The 20,068-nt window shown below is 39.8% G+C and overlaps 1 pseudogene; it reads left to right on the forward strand.

The window, feature by feature from the left end:
• The first annotated feature begins 6,951 nt into the window (after window positions 1–6,951).
• On the forward strand, window positions 6,952–17,164 carry LOC140560024 (S-methyl-5'-thioadenosine phosphorylase-like; annotated as a pseudogene).
• The last annotated feature ends 2,904 nt before the right edge of the window (window positions 17,165–20,068 follow it).

A 20,068-nucleotide genomic window follows, 5' to 3' on the forward strand; every position in this document is an offset into this window, starting at 1 on the left:
ACAAGGTTTGTCTTGTGTTTGAAACCTGACATTTGATTTTCACATAATTAGGCTATAAGTCGTTTGCAGGCTTGTATTTTATCCTCCATTTCTTTCTTCATGGATAAAGACAGGGCTAGGGTACTTTTGTCACACGCTTAGTCGTGTTTGTTGGAAAACATCAAACAATTAAAATCTGCTTTTCATCACCCTCACAAGGGTTGCTCTCAAGGAATTATGTCTTTACGTCAAGAATATGGAATTCTGTACCGTAGCTGCTTGCAGTGACTGGAATGAGCCAGCACTATTCGTGGCATTCAGCATCATACTTCACTCTGAAACTGCATGTAAGGATGAAGTCCTGAACTTAGAGGGGTTATCAGTCTCACTGTCTGAATGGGGATTCTGTTAGTGAAGGAGTTGTTTCTAAGATCTCTAGTTTTTTAAATGTCCCAGCAGTGCTCTCCATTTTGAGGATGTTTTCTGAGTATGCTGTTATTTTAGGTTTGCCTTGGTTACAGAAAAAACTCCAACATATCCTGATCTAGTTGTGCACTGTTAGCTTGATCCCTGTTTTGTCACAATGACTATTTACAACACTCTGCTTATTGAAATGATCAGGAAGACTAAACCCCAAAACTACCCCCCTTCTCATCCCTATAATTGTGCAACAGATTTAAGAGTATGTGGAGTACTAACTAACCTTTCACCTGTTACCTGTTACCTTTTAACACAAGCTTATGAGAGTGTCATGGAGCAACACATCCAGGAAGTGCTAGAACAGGGTTTTATACACACTTAAACTTCACTTCTAGCCAGAGGTTTCTATTCTCTGAGCCAAGGATGGGGTTTGAGACTATGTATAGATTATACAGGATTAAATCACATCATTAAAACATTCCCATACCCATTGCCTTTAGTGTCTGTAGCATTACAGCTCTAGGGCATATCTGCTTACTGTATATCAAGCCTGACCTACAAGCTGATCTGCATCTGTGTGGGGCGTGAATGGAAAACTGCTTCTGTCTCCACTATGGGGCTCTTTGAGTATTTGGTTATGCCACTCAGGGTGTCTAATGCCCCGACTGTGTTCCAATCCTTTATTAACATCATTGATGGTGCTAGTGAACTTCATCTAAGCTTACATAGAGAATAATTTGATTCATTCTCCTTTTTTAATAATACACAATCCACATGGAGCACCCCAGCCAGATACCAGATGAAGTTTTAGGAAATAATTAAATATTACCTGGGTCTTCTATTTTATATGGTTAGGTATAGGTGGTGTATTCTGTTCATATCCAACTAAACCAACCTAGACCACAAATTAGACACTAAATTCACCTCTAAACAGCAGAAATAAAAATACTACTAAAGCTGTGACTCAGGTGAAGTGGTTATATTGTATTGGCTTAACCTCAATAAAATAAATAGGGCCCTGTAGGTGCGGCAGCATGAAGCTCATTAAGTAATCAGTCTCATTAAATTACTGACACCTTATAAATACTGTGATTTTAATGAAGACTAAAATGACAGTTTATAGTATAAATGTATTGATAAGCAGGTCACTGTATCAGGGCTCTAATCATTGATTAGAATTCTGACGATGGGGACTCAGTTAGACTCTGAAGGTCAGGAGTTCAGGAACAGTCTGTTGGCCTCAATTTCATCTGAGTGAAAACAAGACAAAACAACTGGGTTCAAACAGAAAAGCATTTATTAATCAGAGCAGTAAAGACAGTCAGCAGGAGCACAGAATCACCTTAGAGAATCTATATGAAGATCAATCTCTGATCAGACTCCGCTGAGGAGTAGAGGTCTGCGTCTGCACATGTAGGAGTCCGTACAGGTGTGTGTAGGAGTGTGTACGTGTGTGTGTGTGTAGGAGTCCGTACAGGTGTGTGTAGGAGTGTGTACGTGTGTGTGTGTAGGAGTCCGTACAGGTGTGTGTAGGAGTGTGTACGTGTGTGTGTGTGTGTAGGAGTGTGTGTGTATGTGTGTTTGTGTGTGTGTGTGTGTAGAAGTGTGTGTGTGTTTATGTGTGTGTGTGTGTAGGAGTGTGTGTGTGTGTAGGAGTGTGTGTGTGTGTGTGTGTAGGAGTGTGTGTGTGTGTGTAGGAGTGTGTGTGTGTGTGTGTGTAGGAGTGTGTGTGTGTAGGAGTGTGTGTGTAGGAGTGTGTGTGTGTGTGTGTAGGAGTGTGTGTGTGTGTGTGTGTGTGTGTGTGTGTGTGTGTGTAGGAGTGTGTACGTGTATGTGTGTAGGAGTGTGTGTGTATGTGTGTGTGTGTGTGTAGAAGTGTGTGTGTGTGTAGGAGTGTGTGTGTGTGTGTGTGTGTGTGTGTAGGAGTGTGTGTGTGTGTGTGTGTGTGTGTAGGAGTGTGTGTGTGTGTGTGTGTATGTGTGTGTAGGAGTGTGTACGTGTATGTGTGTGTTTAGGAGTGTGTATGTGTATGTGTGTGTGTGTGTGTGTGTAGGAGTGTGTGTGTGTGTGTGTGTAGGAGTGTGTGTGTGTGTGTGTGTAGGAGTGTGTACGTGTATGTGTGTGTATGTGTGTAGGAGTGTGTGTGTGTGTGTGTAGGAGTGTGTGTGTATGTGTGTTTGTGTGTGTGTGTGTGTAGAAGTGTGTGTGTGTTTATGTGTGTGTGTGTGTAGGAGTGTGTGCGTGTGTGTAGGAGTGTGTGTGTGTGTGTGTGTGTGTAGGAGTGTGTGTGTGTGTAGGAGTGTGTGTGTGTGTGTGTGTGTGTGTGTAGGAGTGTGTGTGTGTGTGTGTGTGTGTGTAGGAGTGTGTGTGTGTGTATGTGTGTGTGTGTGTGTAGGAGTGTGTGTAGGAGTGTGTGTAGGAGTGTGTGTGTGTGTGTGTGTGTAGGAGTGTGTACGTGTATGTGTGTGTGTGTGTGTGTGTGTGTGTATGTGTGTGTGTGTAGGAGTGTGTGTGTGTGTAGGAGTGTGTGTGTGTGTGTGTGTAGGAGTGTGTGTGTGTGTGTAGGAGTGTGTGTGTGTGTGTGTGTAGGAGTGTGTGTGTGTAGGAGTGTGTGTGTAGGAGTGTGTGTGTGTGTGTGTAGGAGTGTGTGTGTGTGTGTGTGTGTGTGTGTAGGAGTGTGTGTGTGTGTGTGTAGGAGTGTGTGTGTGTGTGTGTGTGTAGGAGTGTGTGTAGGAGTGTGTGTGTGTGTGTATGTGAGTGTGTGTGTGTGTGTAGGAGTGTGTGTGTGTTGATGTTGTGAGTGTAAATAAGTCAATAAGAATAATGTACAGTAAAGAAAGTTCAGCTCACTGTAAACACAGTCTACTGTTTCCAGAGCTGAACAGACTGCTGAACAAACAGCCACTGCGCTCTAATCTGGAAGAGCGCTGAACACAGTGTCTTTAATGTCCCAATACTTTTACACAGGCCACGTTTAATATCTCCACCACAATGTGATCAATGTGATCAATGTGATAAATGAGATAAATGTACAGAGCTGTGTGTCTGTAGAAGATGGAAGTGTGTGTGTGTGTGTGTGTGTTTGGGTTTATTGTAATATTTGATAAAGAGAGTTACAGACAGACCCTCTCACTGACCCCTGACTTCTTTATTTATTACTATTATTATTTTTATAAACACCTTTAAGATTGTAAGACATTGTTATTTATATACATATAATAATTATAATTCCTGAGAACGGTGCGCGTGCTGCTGGAGTTCAACGCCGGTCCAGAACGCAGGGATGCTCGAGACCAGCTGCAGAAAGCGCGCACGAGCACGAGCACGAGGACATAGCGCAATACATCAACAACATCCCATCATCTAAACAACAATCATAACAACCCATAATCACAATAACAATCATAACTACCCATAATAACAATAACAATCATAACCACCCATAATTACAATAACAATAACAATCATAACTACCCATAATAACAATAACAATCATAACTACCCATAATCACAATAACAATCATAACCACCCATAATAACAATAACAATCATAACTACCCATAATAACAATAACAATCATAACAACCCATAATAACAATAACAATCATAACTACCCATAATAACAATAACAATCATAACAACCCATAATAACAATAACAATCATAACTACCCGTAATAACAATAACAAGCATAACTACCCATAATAACAAAAACAATCATAACAACCCATAATAACAATAACAATCGTAACTACCCATAATAACAATAACAATCATAACTGCCCATAATAACAATAACAATTATAACGACCCATAATAACAATAACAATCATAACCACCCATAACAACAACAACAACAACAATAATAATAGCAATAATAACAATAATAATAACAATCATAACAACAACAACAATAATAATAACAACAATAATAATAATATAACAATAATAATAACAATCATAACCACCCATAATAACAATAAAAATAATAACAATAATAATAACAATCATAACTACCCATAATAATAATAGTAGAAATAATAATAAAACAACAAGAATAATATAACAATAATAATAACAATCATAACCACCCAAAACAATAATAATAATAATAATAATAATAATAATAATAATAATAACAGAATCTTTAATCAGAAACACGGATTAAATGTAAATGTAGTTGATTTGGCTCGTTTTGGTTAAATGCTGATATGAGATTTGCTCAGTGTGTGGATGAATAAACCGCCTTCTGCTCTGTTCACATTTGATTAATTTTTATATTTAAAAATAATTTACATTTAAAGAGCAGATCAACAGACCACGACTTCATCCGGTAACAAACACACAATTAAACTCAGTTCTGTTTAATCAACACAAGACTGGATACAGCGCCTTATTATTATTATGGTGGAGAATGAAGAGGAGAGATGGAGTGAACTCCATGAACTCGTTTTCCTTCTTCTTTTTTTAACTTCATTTTCTGATTCAGTTCTTTAAATCTACATTTAAACGCTCTAAATTAGATCAGCTCAGGACGTCTGAGTTCACTTCAAATCAGGAAAATGATTGATAAAAGTCACTGAACCACCTAAACTGTTCTACTAATAATCATAACACAATATAAATGAATATAATCATAGTAGCAGCTGCAGGTAGCGGTGGTAGGAGGGTGTGCAGCTGGTCTTTTATGGGTGATGGTGGTGGGGGGAGGCTGCTGGTCTGATGCATGTAGAGGGGACCCCAGCGGTCAGTCTTCCATCAGGTCGGGCTGGATGGTCATTTACTGGGAGAAGGTAAAGAGACAGAGTTAGTTCTGAGAGGATTTTATAGAGATCAGAGAATGTTGATCAGTCTGATGACTCCGGCAGGTCTGATTATAACAGCCTAATTAAAAGGAGAGAGCCAGAAGGTAACACAGACACGGGAGCACCCTGAAACACTAGCGTCCATCTGCTCCACCGTCCACAAACCTGAGTGAACGCGTGTAGGCAGCGAGACGACAGCTCCAGCATCTCAGTGTACTACAATTCCCTGTGTCCTCAAACCCCTGGACCTGCAACCCTTATCTAAGAAACATTAATTACCAAAAGCTGAACTAAACAGATGAGTTTCAGCCTACATTTAAAGACTGAGACTGAGTCTGAGTCCCCAACATTATCTGGAAGATTATTCCAGAGTTGGGGGGCTTTATAAGAAAAGGCTCAGTTAACGTCATGTCTGCTTATAACTGAGCATTTTAATAGTGCGTTGTCCATCACTGTCCATCACTAAACTCAATTATTATACGTTAATTCAACTCAAAAATCCCTTTTGATAACAAATAGAAATCAAAACAGCCGAGTAACGTGACAAACTCCATCTTATTTCTTATTAAAATCTGGAATAATACCAATAATCTAGTAGAAAGGGGTTAACCATTTTGGTTAAGCTGGTCATGCTGGTCAATCACTCTAATTCTGCTGGTCATGCTGGTCAACATGCATCTTCATACTCATTGACTATTTGGATTAGATTGGTCATGCTGGTGGACTGGCGTGATTTTCCTGGTCAAACAGCAGGGTAAAGATGGTCATGCTGGTCAACCCCCATGGTCAGGCTGGTCATGCTGGACATACTGGTTGACCAGTGTGGTTTGGCTGGACATACCAGCTGACTGTTTTGGTTGGTTGTGCTGGCACCCATGCTGGAGAACAGCTCCCACCCCCTGCATGAGACTCTGGCAGCACTGGGCAGCTCCTTTAGTGACCAGCTGCTTCACCCTGAGTGTGTGAAGGAGGGGTATCACACTTACACTACACACACACTTAAACTACACACACACACTTAAACTACACACACACACTTAAACTACACACACTTATTATTATTATTATTATTATTATTATTATTGTTATTATTATTATTATTATTAGTAGTAGTAGTAGTAGTAGCAGTAGTAGTAGTAGTATTATCATTATTAGTATTATTATTATTATATTATCATCATCATCATTAGTAGTATTATTATTATCATTATTATTATTTTTTTTATTATTATTGGTTTGTGCAGACATGTATTAAATGCTTGAGTTTGTTTGTGTGTAATATAATGTGTGTGTGTGTGTGAGAGAGAGAGAGAGAGTCTTTGATTAATACTATGTGTAATAACCCCCCCACCTGTGCAATTAAGAGTTATTTGCAATAATCTGTAAATAATAATGTTATTGTTTTTTCTTCTATTATTTATATTGTTTATAGTGTAAATGATTTATCCAGGTTTTTGTATCTGAGGGTCTTGCTCTCCCTTTTCTGCTGACACTGAGAATTTCCCCACTGTGGGACTAATGCAGGACTATCTTATCAGAAGTGATACCATACCCTATTCAGAACCCGGTTCTGATGGGTCCACAGCAACGGTACAGTACTAGCAGTAGTCCAGAAGTATCTGGACACCAGTTCCTCCAGCCTTTCTCCTGAACCCTTCTTCTCTGCCTCTGTTAGGGGTCTTGCATTAGAAGGAGGACACTGTTACGGAGTGTGATCGCTGGGGGGCGCCACTTCAGTCTGAGCAGAAATGGCAGCAGCAGCAGGGCAGATTAAGGTGGGTTTCCAGCTTCTGGGAGATCTCTGTGGTTCTGCTTAAGCAGCGTTTGAACGCAGCTGCAGTTCAGAAGCTTAAACTGCTGCTTGTTGGAATTTTCCCCTCTACCTGCGTCAAACCAGCTGCCACCTACCGGTCCAACCAGCAGGCCCCTCACCAACCACCACCCATAGCAGACCAGCGGCCCACCCGCCTACCACTGCTACCTGTTTAGTGACCATATTCAAACCATTTTTAACTATCTGTCATACCTGGTTTAGATGGTTTGGTCATTTTTATCATTAATGTTTAAATAGTTCTGACCAGAGGAGGACGGGTTGGGTCCCTCTTGTGAGTCTTAGTTCCTCCCAAGGTTTCTTCCTCCAGCTCTGAGGGAGTTCTTCCTCACCACTGTCGCCGTTGGCTGCTCACTGGGGGTCTTTGATTCATCATGTCTTACGTTATTTCTTCTTTCTTCTTTGTTTCTGTCTTTTATTAATCACTATTTATGTAAAGCTGCTTTGTGACAACAGTTGTAAAAAGCTCTACAAATAAATCTGACTTGACTTGACTTGACACACCCTTGGCTGTTTGCCTATTTTGTTACATTGCCACCTGCATTTAAATGTATTTTAATCTGAATTGTATTTGACGCATCAGCACACAAATAGTGTAAGAGGTGAAGTGACGTGCATATGTATTCACCCCCTTTGCAGGCTCATAGACTCAGAGACTTGCACCTGTAGTTGCTGCAAAGTATCAACTTTAGAGGGGGATGAATAGTTCTCAGTGTATATCACAATACCTACATTTAGAGCGTTATTAATATTCACCCTAATGAGAGACTGTAGCTCCGCCTCCTCAGTGTATATCACAATACCTACATTTAGAGCTTTATTAATATTCACCCTAATGAGAGACTGTAGCTCCTCCTCCTCAGTGTATATCACAATACCTACATTTAGAGCATTATTAATATTCACCCTAATAAGAGACTGTAGCTCCTCCTCCTCAGTGTATATCACAATACCTACATTTAAAGCGTTATTAATATTCACCCTAATGAGAGACTGTAGCTCCGCCTCCTCAGTGTATATCACAATACCTACATTTAGAGCGTTATTAATATTCACCCTAATGAGAGACTGTAGCTCCGCCTCCTCAGTGTATATCACAATACCTACATTTAGAGCTTTATTAATATTCACCCTAATGAGAGACTGTAGCTCCGCCTCCTCAGTGTATATCACAATACCTACATTTAGAGCGTTATTAATATTCACACTGAGAGACTGTAGCTCCGCCTCCTCAGTGTATATCACAATATCTACATTTAGAGCGTTATTAATATTCACCCTAATGAGAGACTGTAGCTCCGCCTCCTCAGTGTATATCACAATACCTACATTTAGAGCTTTATTAATATTCACCCTAATGAGAGACTGTAGCTCCTCCTCCTCAGTGTATATCACAATACCTACATTTAGAGCGTTATTAATATCCACCCTAATGAGAGACTGTAGCTCCGCCTCCTTAGTGTATACATATTTATTTAGATTGGTGTTTTTATATAAATGTGTTTTTATATTTTATTTTATTGTTTATTTGTGTTATTCATACCTGTCATTTGTTATCTTGTTTATTTGGATATTGTCTCTCTCTCTCTCTCTCTCTCTGTGTGTGTGTGTGTGTGTGTGTGTGTGTGTGTGTGTGTGTGTGTGTGTGGAGACAGCACACCATCATGCAGTCTAACGTGAACTACAGGGCTAATATCTGGGCGCTGAAGCAGGAGGGCTGCACCCACATAGTCGTGACCACAGCCTGTGGGTCACTGCGAGAGGACATCCAGCCCGGAGACATTGTCCTGTTGGACCAGTTCATAGACAGGTACAGCGCATGTCCTCTCAGCACTCATACATGCTCCTCTCTGCTCTAGAGCGCCACCCAGTGCCTCTGTGAGTTTTTACAAAGAGTTTAATCCAGATCCGAATCGTCCGGATCATCAGACACCTTTTCCAATCAAAGATCATTTGAGTCTGGATAAGGCTGATCCAGATATCAGAGGGAGAGGGGTTCTGTGTGGCCCTCTGCTGGACAACTGGTGTCGTTGCACTCTGTGGTTCTTATGAAAGAGAATTTATTAATGAAGCTCTTTAAGAGGGGGGTACTGTTCTTCTCCATCTGCAGATATAATCAGTTCATCATTCCAATTCTAAATAAATAAATAATGTGAAAGTAAAGGAAGTGTTCACATGAGAATTGATTCCTCTTATTTTAGTCACACTGTAAAATAATGAGCTGAATTGTATCTGATCTTCATTCCACTCCTAACATTCATTCATCAGAACAGCCTGGGATTTACAATCTGTTGTTTGAAAACAAAGTCATTCCTAAATTGAACACAACCTGAACTGAAGCGTAAGGTTACTTAATGGTTTTATACACAGCCGGCCACTTCATTCATTACTGTCCATCCTATCAGCTCCACTGGTCATACAGGAGCAGGGTGTAGATCTGTAGCTCCAGACTGTCTCCATCTGTTTGTCTGCAGACTCTGTAATCAGCCTCCTCTCGCCCTGTTCCTCAATGCTCAGGACCCCACAGGACTGACCACCACAGAGCAGGTAGGTAGTATTTGGGTGGAGGGTCATTCTCAGCACTGCAGTGACACTGACTGACCTGGTGGTGGCGGCGCTTGTGTTATTGTGTTGTGCTGCTGGTACGGATCAGACACAGCAGCGCTGCTGGACTGAGAATAGTCCACCAACCAGGAACATCCAGCCAACAGCGTCCCGTCAGACGCAGCAGCGCTCCACTCGTACCACCAGCCCAGCACACCCTAACACACACGCCACCACCAGGTCAGTCAGGGTCACTGCAGTGCTGAGAATGACCCACCACCCAAATACTACCTACCTGCTTTGCGGTGGTCTGTCCTGTGGGGTCCTGAGCATTGAAAACACACACACACACACACACACACACACACACACACACACACACAGAGGGACATTGATTGTAATAGAGAGGCTTCCAGGACTCATCAGCTCCCATCTGAAAACTAAGCAGTTGTTTTGGAAAGTGGTGCAGGAGCGAGACATGTAGGTGGACTATTGAGTAATGTTTGGCACGAACAGACATGACACACACACACACACACACACACACACACACACACAGAGTCCTGGAAAGTGCAGTAAAGCTGAGTGTGGGAGACTAGAGTGTGGTAAGTCTTAACTTAGTGTCTCTCTCTCTCTCTCTCCCTCTCTCTCTCTCCCTCTCTCTCTCTCTCTCTCTCTCTCTCTCTCTCTCTCTCTCTCGCTCTCTTTCTCTCTCTCCCTCTCTCTCTCTCTCTGTCAGCAGACATGACCTGCAGTGATTGTTGTAACGGTTCAAGAGACAAACACTAATCTTCTAGCCATCATCTCACTAACCTTACTGACCAACAGCACACTCTCACTGACCACTGACTTTATGTTTATAAGGGTTTATTCTAATGTTATATAGAGTTAATTACAGGTAGACGCTCTCACTGACCACTGACCTTATGTTTATTTGGGTCTATTCTAAGGTTATATAGAGTTAATTACAGGTAGACACTCTCACTGATCACTGACTTTATGTTTATTTGGGTTTATTCTAAGGTTATATAGAGTTAATTACAGGTAGACGCTCTCACTGACTACTGACTTTATGTTTATGTGGGTTTATTCTAATGTTATATAGAGTTAATTACAGGTAGACACTCTCACTGACCACTGACTTTATGTTTATTTGGGTTTATTCTAAGGTTATATAGAGTTAATTACAGGTAGACACTCTCACTGATCACTGACTTTATGTTTATTTGGTTTATTCTAATGTTATATAGAGTTAATTACAGGTAGACACTCTCACTGATCACTGACCTTATGTTTATTTGGGTTTATTCTAATGTTATATAGAGCTAATTACAGGTAGACGCTCTCTCTGACCACTGACTTTATGTTTATTTGGGTTTATTCTAAGGTTATATAGAGTTAATTACAGGTAGACGCTCTCACTGACCACTGACTTTATGTTTATAAGGGTTTATTCTAATGTTATATAGAGTTAATTACAGGTAGACGCTCTCACTGACCACTGACTTTATGTTTATGTGGGTTTATTCTAATGTTATATAGAGTTAATTACAGGTAGACACTCTCACTGACCACTGACCTTATGTTTATGTGGGTTTATTCTAATGTTATATAGAGTTAATTACAGGTAGACACTCTCACTGACCACTGACCTTATGTTTATGTGGGTTTATTCTAATGTTATATAGAGTTAATTACAGGTAGACACTCTCACTGATCACTGACTTTATGTTTATTTGGGTTTATTCTAATGTTATATAGAGTTAATTACAGGTAGACACTCTCACTGACCACTGACTTTATGTTTATATGTGTTTATTCTAATGTTATATAGAGTTAATTACAGGTAGACACTCTCACTGATCACTGACCTTATGTTTATTTGGGTCTATTCTAAGGTTATATAGAGTTAATTACAGGTAGACGCTCTCTCTGACCACTGACTTTATGTTTATTTGGGTTTATTCTAAGGTTATATAGAGTTACTTACAGGTAGACACTCTCACTGACCACTGACCTTATGTTTATGTGGGTTTATTCTAATGTTATATAGAGTTAATTACAGGTAGACGCTCTCTCTGACCACTGACTTTATGTTTATTTGGGTTTATTCTAATGTTATATAGAGTTAATTACAGGTAGACGCTCTCTCTGACCACTGACTTTATGTTTATTTGGGTTTATTCTAATGTTATATAGAGTTAATTACAGGTAGACACTCTCACTGACCACTGACCTTATGTTTATTTGGTTTTATTCTAATGTTATATAGAGTTAATTACAGGTAGATGCTCTCACTGACCACTGACCTTATGTTTATTTGGGTTTATTCTAAGGTTATATAGAGTTAATTACAGGTAGACACTCTCACTGATCACTGACCTTATGTTTATTAGGGTTTAGTCTAATGTTATATAGAGTTAATTACAGGTAGACACTCTCACTGACCACTGACCTTATGTTTATGTGGGTTTATTCTAATGTTATATAGAGTTAATTACAGGTAGACGCTCTCTCTGACCACTGACTTTATGTTTATTTGGGTTTATTCTAATGTTATATAGAGTTAATTACAGGTAGACGCTCTCTCTGACCACTGACTTTATGTTTATTTGGGTTTATTCTAATGTTATATAGAGTTAATTACAGGTAGACACTCTCACTGACCACTGACCTTATGTTTATTTGGTTTTATTCTAATGTTATATAGAGTTAATTACAGGTAGATGCTCTCACTGACCACTGACCTTATGTTTATTTGGGTTTATTCTAAGGTTATATAGAGTTAATTACAGGTAGACACTCTCACTGATCACTGACCTTATGTTTATTAGGGTTTAGTCTAATGTTATATAGAGTTAATTACAGGTAGACACTCTCACTGACCACTGACCTTATGTTTATTTGGTTTTATTCTAATGTTATATAGAGTTAATTACAGGTAGATGCTCTCACTGACTACTGACCTTATGTTTATTTGGTTTTATTCTAATGTTATATAGAGTTAATTACAGGTAGATGCTCTCACTGATCACTGCCTTTATGTTTATTTGGGTTTATTCTAAGGTTATATAGAGTTAATTACAGGTAGACACTCTCACTGATCACTGCCTTTATGTTTATTTGGGTTTATTCTAAGGTTATATAGAGTTAATTACAGGTAGTGTCGGCTCTTTTTCTCTATAAATCCCCCAATCAGCAGACTTGGTCATTATAGCAGAATACACATACAATCATGTTTATGAGTACATAATGTGTTCTTACACACAAATAATCCATCAGTAGACACTCTCACTGATCACTGACTTTATGTTTATTTGGGTTTATTCTAATGTTATATAGAGCTAATTACAGGTAGACGCTCTCTCTGACCACTGACTTTATGTTTATTTGGGTTTATTCTAAGGTTATATAGAGTTAATTACAGGTAGACGCTCTCACTGACCACTGACCTTATGTTTATTTGGTTTTATTCTAATGTTATATAGAGTTAATTACAGGTAGATGCTCTCACTGACCACTGACCTTATGTTTATTTGGGTTTATTCTAATGTTATATAGAGTTAATTACAGGTAGACACTCTCACTGACCACTGACCTTATGTTTATTTGGTTTTATTCTAATGTTATATAGAGTTAATTACAGGTAGACACTCTCACTGACCACTGACCTTATGTTTATTTGGTTTTATTCTAATGTTATATAGAGTTAATTACAGGTAGATGCTCTCACTGACCACTGACCTTATGTTTATTTGGGTTTATTCTATGGTTATATAGAGTTAATTACAGGTAGACACTCTCACTGACCACTGACCTTATGTTTATTTGGTTTTATTCTAATGTTATATAGAGTTAATTACAGGTAGACACTCTCACTGACCACTGACCTTATGTTTATTTGGTTTTATTCTAATGTTATATAGAGTTAATTACAGGTAGACGCTCTCTCTGACCACTGACTTTATGTTTATTTGGGTTTATTCTAATGTTATATAGAGTTAATTACAGGTAGACGCTCTCACTGACCACTGACCTTATGTTTATTTGGTTTTATTCTAATGTTATATAGAGTTAATTACAGGTAGATGCTCTCACTGACCACTGACCTTATGTTTATTTGGGTTTATTCTAAGGTTATATAGAGTTAATTACAGGTAGACGCTCTCTCTGACCACTGACTTTATGTTTATTTGGGTTTATTCTAAGGTTATATAGAGTTAATTACAGGTAGTGTCGGCTCTTTTTCTCTATAAATCCCCCAATCAGCAGACTTGGTCATTATTCAAGATTCAAGATTCAAGAGTTTTATTGTCATATGCACAGCAGAAACAGTTACGCTGTACAATGAAATTCTTACTTTGCTGTCCCTCCATTCACCAATAGATAAAGATAACAAAAAAGAAATTAACAAATAATAATAAAAAATATATATATACAAAGTAAATAAAGTATAATAATATAAGTTGAAGTAAATACAATTAAAGTAAACTTTCCTTTTTACAATTAAAAAAATGAAAATAAAAGTTACATGTGCTTGAAGAGCAGCAGCTATAAAGTGCAGGTTGCAAGTGAGAAATGTAAACAATAGTGTGCAAAGTAGCAATGTAAACAGTGTTCTGACTGCAGCAGTACAGTGAGTGTAAGGTGCAGTTCAAATCAGATTAGAGTTTAAAACCACTTCAGATAGGAAGGGTTGGAGAGGTAGTGCGTGAGGTGTTCACAAGCCTGATGGCCTGTGAGTAGAAACTGTTTGTGAGTCTTGTGGTCCTGGACTTCACACTCCTGTAGCGTCTGCCTGAAGGTAAAAGTGTGAAGAGTGTGTGCTGGGGGTGTGTACTGTCCCTGATTATGTTGTGGGCTCTCCTGGTGACTCTGTTATGGTAGATGTTCTGCAGTGAGGGGAAGGCTGCTCCTGAGATGGACTGTGCGGTTTTGATCACACGCTGGAGAGCCTTTCTGTCCTGGGCAGTAGAGTTTCCATACCAGACGATGATGGAGCTGGTAAGAACACTCTCAATCATACTCCTGTAGAAGGTGCTGAGAATTTTGGCTGGCATGCCAAATTTTCTCAGCCTTCTCAGAAAGTACAGTCTCTGCTGGGACTTCCTGATGATGATCTGAGTGTTGTGGGACCAGCTGAGATCCTCACTGATGTGAATGCCAAGGAATTTGAAGGTTTTCACCCTCTCCACCTCAGTCTCCCCTATGTACAGGGGTGTGTGCAGCTCTCGCTTCCTCCTTGGATCGACAATCATTTCCTTGGTCTTGTCTGCATTCAAGGAAAGATTGTTGTCATGACACCAGGCCACCAGCTCAGCCACCTCCTTCCTGTACGCTGTTTCTTCCCCACCAGTAGCAGAATACACATACAATCATGTTTATGAGTACATAATGTGTTCTTACACACAAATAATCCATCAGTAGACACTCTCACTGATCACTGACTTTATGTTTATTTGGGTTTATTCTAAGGTTATATAGAGTTAATTACAGGTAGACACTCTCACTGATCACTGACTTTATGTTTATTTGGTTTATTCTAATGTTATATAGAGTTAATTACAGGTAGACGCTCTCACTGATCACTGACCTTATGTTTATTTGGGTTTATTCTAATGTTATATAGAGCTAATTACAGGTAGACGCTCTCTCTGACCACTGACTTTATGTTTATTTGGGTTTATTCTAAGGTTATATAGAGTTAATTACAGGTAGACGCTCTCACTGACCACTGACTTTATGTTTATAAGGGTTTATTCTAATGTTATATAGAGTTAATTACAGGTAGACGCTCTCACTGACCACTGACTTTATGTTTATAAGGGTTTATTCTAATGTTATATAGAGTTAATTACAGGTAGACGCTCTCACTGACCACTGACTTTATGTTTATAAGGGTTTATTCTAATGTTATATAGAGTTAATTACAGGTAGACGCTCTCACTGACCACTGACTTTATGTTTATGTGGGTTTATTCTAATGTTATATAGAGTTAATTACAGGTAGACACTCTCACTGACCACTGACCTTATGTTTATGTGGGTTTATTCTAATGTTATATAGAGTTAATTACAGGTAGACACTCTCACTGACCACTGACCTTATGTTTATGTGGGTTTATTCTAATGTTATATAGAGTTAATTACAGGTAGACACTCTCACTGATCACTGACTTTATGTTTATTTGGGTTTATTCTAATGTTATATAGAGTTAATTACAGGTAGACACTCTCACTGACCACTGACTTTATGTTTATATGTGTTTATTCTAATGTTATATAGAGTTAATTACAGGTAGACACTCTCACTGATCACTGACCTTATGTTTATTTGGGTCTATTCTAAGGTTATATAGAGTTAATTACAGGTAGACACTCTCACTGATCACTGACCTTATGTTTATTTGGGTCTATTCTAAGGTTATATAGAGTTAATTACAGGTAGACACTCTCACTGATCACTGACCTTATGTTTATTTGGGTTTATTCTAATGTTATATAGAGTTAATTACAGGTAGACACTCTCACTGACCACTGACCTTATGTTTATTTGTTTTTATTCTAATGTTATATAGAGTTAATTACAGGTAGACGCTCTCTCTGACCACTGACTTTATGTTTATTTGGGTTTATTCTAATGTTATATAGAGTTAATTACAGGTAGACACTCTCACTGACCACTGACCTTATGTTTATTTGGTTTTATTCTAATGTTATATAGTTAATTACAGGTAGATGCTCTCACTGACCACTGACCTTATGTTTATTTGGGTTTATTCTAAGGTTATATAGAGTTAATTACAGGTAGACACTCTCACTGATCACTGACCTTATGTTTATTAGGGTTTAGTCTAATGTTATATAGAGTTAATTACAGGTAGACACTCTCACTGACCACTGACCTTATGTTTATTTGGTTTTATTCTAATGTTATATAGAGTTAATTACAGGTAGACACTCTCACTGACCACTGACCTTATGTTTATTTGAGTTTATTCTAATGTTATATAGAGTTAATTACAGGTAGACACTCTCACTGATCACTGACCTTATGTTTATTTGAGTTTATTCTAATGTTATATAGAATTAATTACAGGTAGACACTCTCACTGACCACTGACCTTATGTTTATGTGGGTTTATTCTAATGTTATATAGAGTTAATTACAGGTAGACACTCTCACTGATCACTGACCTTATGTTTATTAGGGTTTATTCTAATGTTATATAGAGTTAATTACAGGTAGACACTCTCACTGATCACTGACCTTATGTTTATGTGGGTTTATTCTAATGTTATATAGAGTTAATTACAGGTAGACACTCTCACTGACCGCTGACTTGGTGTATGTCTCAGGTGCTGTTGGATGTGGTGAAGGGTTTGGGGATCCGTTATCATACCGGGGGGCGATGCTGACCATTGAGGGTCCACGCTTTTCCTCCCGCGCTGAAAGTCTCATGTTCCGCCAGTGGGGGGCAGACGCCATCAACATGACCACCGTTCCTGAGGTCGTCCTTGCCAAGGAGGCCGGCCTCTGCTACGCAAGCATCGCCATGGCGACCGACTACGACTGCTGGAAGTAGCGCGAGGAGGCGGTGAGTGTGAGCTCGCTTACTGTCTGACCGCTGACCATCATCGCTGTTATCTAGAACATCTAACAGGTGTAACACACATACACACACACACACACACACCCTCACCGCCTGTTCATACTGCAGCCAGCCAGCAGGGGCACTAGACCTGTGCTGGCTTGCTTTTGAGGAAAGCTGAGTGGTGGCAGGTTTTCTTTCTAAAAATGGAGCTTTTGGATTTGAAGATTTGAAGCTTCCAGATGCTGCAGATGTTTTAAACTGCTCCATCCGTCACTGACAGACCACGTAAGTTTAGCTCCATGTTGGGGGTACACTGTTCACTTGCTTTTAGTGATGGTGTCTGAGGTCTCTGAAGCAGCTCACGTTATCGTCGGATCCATGCGTAGTTTTGGATTAGCCATGCTAATAACATTCACCCAGGCAGGGCAGCAGAAACGGGCTAATCTGCTCTTGTTAAGACTGTAAAATATCCTACAGTCCACTTTCTGCTTCACTTCAGACAAACTTCACACACAGGCTTGTTTTCATGATGTTGACATTGGTAATATAAATGTGAAATCTTGCTTTAATGGGAGGTAAACGTTATGCAAATGAAGTCTGCTCTGCTAGGTCAGAATCAGAAGCTCTTTATTTCACCATGTTTGGGACACATACAGGGAATTTAATTTGGTGAGAGCAACACAAGTATGACGTGTAACAAACACACAGACTGTTAACAAGCATTACACAGAGAGAAAAATACACTGAACAATAAATAGAATAAAGAAAAATAAAAAAACAACAACTATTATATACAGATATCATTATTGAAACATTTACAGAACATTAACATCTGTACAGCTGTGCAAATAATCCTAGTGTACATGTGTGTGTGTTGTGTATCAGTACTGGGCTGCAGTGAAGTCCAGTTTGGTCCAGTGAGTAAGTGTCTTTGCTGTTAGAGCTGTGTTGAAGAATTGGAGGTTCTGCACCTATGACATGTCTGTGAGCTCCCGGGATTTACAGCTGTAGAGCTGTTCACAGGTAAACACACTTATGCTGTGAACAGGTCAGCAGGTGATAGCAGTGTGGCTATCAGCAGTCCGGTGGTCCTCACTAAGTATGCCCCGATGTGGAATTCTCTCCCCAACACGTCAGTGACTCTTCAAACAGTGAGAGACTGCGAGAGAGTGAGAGACTTCATACTTCAGCCCATGTTCTAGATAACAGCGACAGACAGTCATACAGACTCTGAAACCACATGAAAGCGATTACAGAACAGGTCAAAGTAAACAAGCAAACTTTGAAGAGTTAAGTGTGTCCTGGCGGGCCGGCTGGATCTGAGCTAAGTAAGTGTGTGTGTATGTGTGTGTGTGTGTGTGTGGGGGGGGGGGGGGGTGTTCAGGCTGCACCGTTCTCATGTCTTTGACCCAGGACGGCCTGACCGTGTTATAGCTCCTATTTTCACAGGCCTTAATGTGTGAGGTAAGGTTAATGTAGGTGTGGTTGATGTGACTGTGGGTGCTTTTGTGTACTTGTGGGAGAACAGTTGCTCCCAGCTGGGTTTGAACCAGCAGGTACTTGGTGGAGTTGCACCCCTTAAACAATGAAATAGAAAAGGCGGGAAAAGCGAACAAAGGAGACGCCAAGATGGCGTAGCTCAGACTTAGGACAGTTAGCACTAAAACAACTGAAGGTAAGAAATGCAGCTCTCTCTCTGGAGAGGGAACTAACTGAAGCAGCTCTTTAAACAGAGGAACTGCAGTTCAGTGCTCCACTCAAACTCTTTAACTTCTGAGCTGTGCTCTCTTCAGCTCCTCCTGTGATCTATTTCTACAACTTTTCTTGTTTCTCCTTTCAAACTCCTTTCTTTTCTCCTTTCAAACTTCTCTGTTTCTTTCACTTCTGTGTACTGTACCGGTCACCCCTCTACAAAGGGGCGACAGAGAAGTGATGTTTGTCACAGCCTTAAACGCTGTGACCAGTGTTACCTTCCCTGATTTCTGCCTCCCGACCGTGGTCGTGAGGCTCAGGAGAGCTGCTTCACCTGCTAGCTCCTGGGCCAGAACGGCGTTAGCTTCTCCACCCGTTCTGGGGTAATACCCAAACTTTAGTTCATTTCCACCGCAAAGACGGGTCAAAGACAGGATTACCTCAAAGTACTGGGCGTTTATTGCAGCCAGCTTGGGCATAACACAAATAAAATCTGAGTGGCCGTGTTGAACAAAAGAGAAAGGAGCGGAGGGGCGAGAGAGGAAACTTTACGTGCTGCTCTCAGCTGCGACACCTGACGGCTACTGCCCATGCACTACAATACCCACACTGCAATGCGTTTCCAAAGCATTAACCCCTTACATTCCCAACACTACCCCCACTCTGGATGGTGATTAAACCTAACACCACTCCAGCACTATTTCTCTGGTACACATCGACATCAAATACAAAACATTGAGTTACCCCGCTTTTTCAGTCTCTTAAGGCAATCTTAACTCCACTGAAAGGAGCAAACAGTCCATACAGTCCATTTGCAACGGCATGAGCATAGTTGAGGTAGATGGGTAGCACAGTGTTAGGAACTTTTGGTCCAAAGTAGAAAGAGAAGGAAGATGAGCCAGTATTTTCCAGGGCTTAATCAGTTCAGACTGAGCAGACATACACTCCCCTGTGTGTGAGGGTCTCTGCTAGCTCGTTTCTGAAAAAGAAGAGGTTAGTACATACAACTTAAAACAACTCTCCCTTATTATACTTAAGATGGCTTATCGGATATAACATGGCTCTCATCCCATACTACTCAAACATATGTATATACGCTTTAAACGCCTCCTCTTACAAAAAACAACTTACAGTTCCAGTTAAAGTACTGGTTTCAGTTCAGCTCAAGAGACTAACCAGTCCCCAAATCTTTTGGGTGGTTTA

The sequence above is a fragment of the Salminus brasiliensis genome, chromosome 1 (genome assembly GCF_030463535.1).
Source record: "Salminus brasiliensis chromosome 1, fSalBra1.hap2, whole genome shotgun sequence".
NCBI classification, from domain to species: domain Eukaryota; kingdom Metazoa; phylum Chordata; class Actinopteri; order Characiformes; family Bryconidae; genus Salminus; species Salminus brasiliensis.